This window comes from Diabrotica undecimpunctata, chromosome 3 (genome assembly GCF_040954645.1).
Source record: "Diabrotica undecimpunctata isolate CICGRU chromosome 3, icDiaUnde3, whole genome shotgun sequence".
Lineage (NCBI taxonomy): Eukaryota > Metazoa > Arthropoda > Insecta > Coleoptera > Chrysomelidae > Diabrotica > Diabrotica undecimpunctata.
In genome coordinates this window covers 118911297-118917296 of record NC_092805.1, presented here as the reverse complement: position 1 = coordinate 118917296, position 6000 = coordinate 118911297, and positions in this window count along the sequence as shown.

The window sequence follows — 6000 nt, the reverse complement described above, 5'->3', positions numbered from 1 at the left end:
TAAAAAGTGTTTTCCATTTAAAATAATAAAAAAAAACAATATTCTAAACATACACCATCATTGTCGTTGGTAGTACAGTTCTAGTTTAACTCGACTTTCCCTATAGCGTATTTCAGACATGCGATGCAGTATACGAAGGATAGAGTCATGCAAACTAAATGAGAATTTTCTTGACAACATTGCCGCTCTTCATGACAGCAACCGTACGAACAACATTTTCAACATTTCCGTCACAAAATTCGATTTTTATTATATTAGAAGAAATGGAATTTTAGTAAAAACATAGATAGTATACAATTTCATTTTAATGGCTGCCATAATGAATAATGGGATTTTAATAGGTTTATAATTACTTATTAGGAGCAGAAAACATATTTAACAACGTTTCTTATAATGACCTGATTAGTGTTAAAATCTATAAGGCTGATTTATAAACTTAACGTTGGCGTTGGCGCTGGTTTTTTTCGTTGACCTTGGCGCTGGCTATCATATACTGCATTTATAAACTTTCGGTTGGCGTTGGCGTTAAAGATCACATTAAAATTTCTAACCTTATATTTTTGATTTGACTCGAATTTGACAAAACTTGTTATTTTGGAAGATGCTAACTTGATTTCCTTCGAAACATATTGCATAGTAGGCTGAGGCTAGTTTCTTACTTAACAAATCGATATGAAGACACCATGTAATGTTGCTCTCTATAAAAATACCAAGAAATTTTACTGAATCAACAATATTTATCTGGCTGTAATTAAGAAGCAATGGTTGCAAAGCTCCTTTATAGGATGATGCTACTGTCTTATCCACGTTAAAAGAGAGTAAATTAGAGTCGGACCAGCTTTTTATTTTAAGTAGATCAGAAGTTATAGCTGCATGAAGAGTTTCAATATTAGAGTTCCTCCAGGTGATACTGGTATCATCATTTTAAGTTAGTGATGTCATTTATAAAGATAAGGAAAACTAGAGGACCCAATACTGAACATTGTGGTACTCCACATACAATGCTCTTGTGACTAGAGTCAGTATCATTTGCTGTAACTAGTTGTTTCCTATTCCTTAAGTAAAATTGAAACTAATTCAAAGAAATACCTTGAATTCCATAGAAATTTAGTTTTTTTATCAAAATGTCATGACTTACACAATCAAAAGCTTTGGCATAGTAACAAAAAACAGTGGAAGTGTAAAGATTATTGTTTACTGCTTCATAGACCTCATGTAGTAGAGAAAACATAACATCATCATCATCAATTGGCGCTACAGCCCTTCGTGAGCCTTGGCCTGCTTCAAAACATTCTTCCATCCTTCCCTATCGAGTGTCTGTCTTCTCCAGCCCCTCACTCCAATCTCCCTCAGATCTTACTGTACATCGTCCAGATATCTGAGTTTAGGTCGCCCCCTTCTTTTTCTTCCGAGCGGCCTGTTTACCATAGTTATTTTAGTGGGATCACTCTCATCCATCCGCATAACGTGGCCCACCCACCTTGGGCGGTTTATTTTGATGGTCTTCACAATATCTGCATCACCAAAAAGTCTATAGAGTTCAAAGTTATATCGCCTTCTCCACAGACCCTGTTCGTTTACTCCGCCATATATGGTCCTCAATACTTTTCTTTCAAAGACTCGCAGTAACTCTTCATCTCGGGTCGTCATTGCCCATGTTTCCGATCCGTATGTGAGCACTGGGCGTATTATTGTTTTATAAAGTTTGCACTTTGTTGCTATTGACATACTTGTCGCTCTTAGTTGAGGGCCCAGGCCAAAATAACAGCGGTTAGCCACGCATATTCTTTTTTTTTATCTCGTTGGATGTGTTATTTTTGTAGTCTACCAGTGATCCTAAGTAGCAGAATTCTTCTACCATTTCTATCGTTTCGTGTTGCCACGAAACTGTGGAAACTGTTTTGTTGAAACGAAAACATAACATCGCTGGTACATTTATTAGATAAAAAGCCGAACTGACTTTGTGATAAAATGTTGTTTTCAACGAGAAAGAACATAAATCGGGCTTTTATCAGTCTCTAAATAATTTTTCACCACGACTTTCAACACATTTTTTGGGAGATCTAAGAAATTTTTTATGTATTGTCCATCAGTACTACAGGAAGATTTGCTTTTAATACTATTGATTGTTTGGATCAGTTTAGATTTATCAACTGGTCTTATAAAGGATGAATTCGAGACCTTTTTTGAATTGGAGAGATAGAAAATAGGATCTTGTTGTGGCAAAATAGTTGATGTTATATTTTTACCCACATTAACGAAATATTTATTTAGATTTTCATGGTTTGGAACAGAAAATGTTTGAGCTGTGTTAGTTTTATTTCGAAGATCGTTTATTATGGACCAAGTTTCTCTTGCAACATTTTTAGAGCTTGCCAGACGGTTTTGATAGTACATTTTTTTAGCTGTTTTGATAAGTTTTAGATAGGTTCCTCGGTACTTCGAGATATATTCAGTGATAAAGACGTTGGTAGTTAATTTCTTGATATACAGTAGTGAACGCATATTCTTGCCTGATATGCGGATACCTTTGGTAGTCCAGGGTTTGTAATGTTTTGACTTAATTGTAATTTAAGGAAATGCCTTGAATTAAAAATACAGATAAGCCTAATTACTATTTAAATGGGAATAAGCCACAATTAAAGGTTAAAGTACGTTTATTGACGTTTCAATTTCCACTTTGGAAATCGTTCTCAAAATACAAACATTAGTAAATTAAACAAATTTTGTTTTTTTGTTACTTAGTGAAAAATTCTTCTAATAATTTAATTTTATCTGACTCATCTATATTGACAATTCAGACATACATTATACATTTTAAAGTAGACGACTTAAAAATAATATTGACAATATTAATGAGTTGCGTTCCTGGGACGACTTTACTTATAAGATAGTTCATTCGATTACATGAAATCAACTTTAACTTGAGAATATCCGTCAGAAAAGATCATAGCATGTAATTCGTCTTTAAAAAGACAAACACATGCCATGATGACAGTAAAATTCTCCTGTTAGTGATTCCATAGTAAATTATGAGGGAAAAACCAGGAAAAAAACCTCATAATACTATCCCGACATGGTAAGTATTTGGTCGTGCATTTAATTTACCTTCAATAAACACCAAATTTTGATTTTATATGTTTGTTATTTAAAAAAACATAAATGATGTATCCTCTATATGTTACTGACTTACCAATACTGGTATTTTTCTCTTAATAACTTCCTCTTTCAATATGGGTAACCAGATCCTACTACATTCTGCCGAGGAATTCGCGACACAATTGGTCTCATTTAGCATAATTAGAGCCGCTTCTTTGATTTTTCTCTTTTTACCATCCGTTTCTTTAAGGACTATATTTCACTCATTGCATTGAACCCTATGTTCATTATCCCATGCGTGTTTACATATTTGAGATCTATCAAATTCTCTATTTTTAATATATTTTTAATATATTTATTATATTTTATATAAACGTACTTTAACCTTTAATTGTGGCTTATTCCCATTTAAATAGTAATTACTTTAAAATGCCACAAGAAAATAGATTCAGAACAATATACAGATAAGCCTATCTAAAAAATTACTGAAATTATAGTCCACATCCACAGAGGAAAAGTGTCACCCAGAAGTCAACACAAATTTTGGAATTTACGAAAGTTCTGAGCAGAAAAAATCCTACCTAAACGTTTAGTTTTCGAGAATGGTTAGTTAAGCGTGTTAAACGTGGTATATACTGTTTCATGATCAGATAGTCCTTCATTATTAATTGTAGAGTGTGCATCAAGGGGTGAGAAACCTGAGACAATATAATCAATTATGGTAGATGTTGTTTTAGTAATTCTTGTAGGAGAATTAACGTGCATTGTGAAACCATACGACTCGAATATATTGACCAAGGATAATTGGGTAGCACAAGCAACAGCGTAATTATTATTCAAGTCACCGCATAGAATCTTTTTGCTTTTATTGGGCTAAATTTAATTTGTCTAACAAATTTAACAGGTTCTGAAAAAATAGTTTCCAAGAATCAGGTGATCTATAAATGCAAAGACTGTATAGATTAAAATTCTTGTTATAAACCAATGAAAACTCAAACAAGGCTTCATTCAACAGAAAGTCATATTTTGTTATAGGACAGAAATCATTATTTGTAGAAAGAATTAGGGTGCCACCATGAGCTGAACTTGGTCGATCATACCTAGCAATTGTGGTATATTTTTCTACAAAAAAAGACTCGTTGACCTCAAGCCAGTGCTCGTTAACCGCAACTATCGGGGGAAATCCTAATTCCTCTAGAAACAAAAATAATTCATCTGTTTTATATCTTATAGAATAAATATTAATCAGAACCATCAGGAAGCTTTTATGGAAATAAAACAAAGGAAAATGGACATAGCGGTACTTGGCGAAATAAAAAAAATGAATCTTTTATCTATACTTACTTCATACAAGGAAACAATTAGGTAATAACATTCTTTTTATCGCCTTTAAAATGATTTATTAATTTCAACTACCTAACTTAAATTTTGCCTTACCCTGGTATACCAAATTTATTTTACATCACAGTCACTCATTGTTTTACATTCTCCCATTTTTTTTAAAATACCAAAAATTGCTATTGATCTCACTACACACAAAACACAATTCTTCACTAAAAACGGCCTATTCACAAATTTAAGCACAATGACTTTTGCTCCTACTACATCATTCCACTTGACATTGACGGGTACTAACTGATTTTTCATACCATCTTTCTATTAGTTAGCCCTAGACTCCAGCACAGATCAGAGGTAATGTAAGTCGATAAAACCTCACCAGCTACAGGGGGTCATGTAAGATGCCCCCATTTTCAGTTTTTATTAATCAACAAGTTGACAGTCTATTGCATTTACCTTTATAAATACCATGAGGATTGTTTTTTAATACTGATGTCCTTCCAATGTTTTTATGTGGCCATACAATGTTTTTAACAACTTTTTATGTAAGTAGTAAAAAACCAACGTGTTCTTTCTATATATTTAAATTTTAACTTACTTGTTTTTTAATATTGGTATTTTTACTCTCTCTTTTAGTAAACTGATGATGGAATGATTAAATTCCGAAAAGATCTTCTTTAAAATAAAAATTTTAAGCTTTTAATAAGCATTTTTTATACCTTAATACACACGAACACCACGTGCTTTGAAAAAAAAATGAAATAATAGAAGAATAAATTTATTATTACAGCGGAGTAAATAAAAATCGAATAGCATAAAGGATAGTGTCTGTAAAAAAATATAATAAATATATCCAGAATTGCACAGCCATACATGAAAGAGTTATAAGTGTAGATATGAAAATAAAAGGAAGATATATAGTCATACTAGAAGTATATGACCCCGACGATTAAAGTAAAGGAGAAGAAAAAGATCCATTTGAAGAAATTCTACAAGAAACAACATAACAGAAAACATAACACAAAACGTAAACAGTCGGAAATAAATTATATTATTGGGAGACTTTAGCAGATTAATGCCCACCGCAAAAAGAAAAACTCAAAATACCTAAATCCTTAGTTGCTTTTAATTATGGTGATAATTATATAAAAAAATATTGTGTACATTTCATAAAATATATAAAACAAATTTGTACATAACAAATAGTAATATTGCACATAAAAATGCATACAGATCAAGGAAACCTTTAATAAAAATACCTACATATACATAAAAAACACATAATTAATTATGAGTGAAATATTTTGAAACACTCTCTTTGCTCAGTGCAAAGAGTTCCATTGCATTTTTCACACATCCAACTAACTCTCATGTGGCCTTGGCGACATTATCTAGGGTTCGTGATTCGTTTAGGAAAATGGCCATCAGAAGTATCCAGTATACTCTTTGGCAGCGAACCAGGTGGTTTGTTAGATGAGGATCGTCTATGTATGGCTTTGTTGAAAGCTCTGCTGTAATGACGGACAATATTTTTTTGAAATCGTAGCAAATCTATTGCCATTT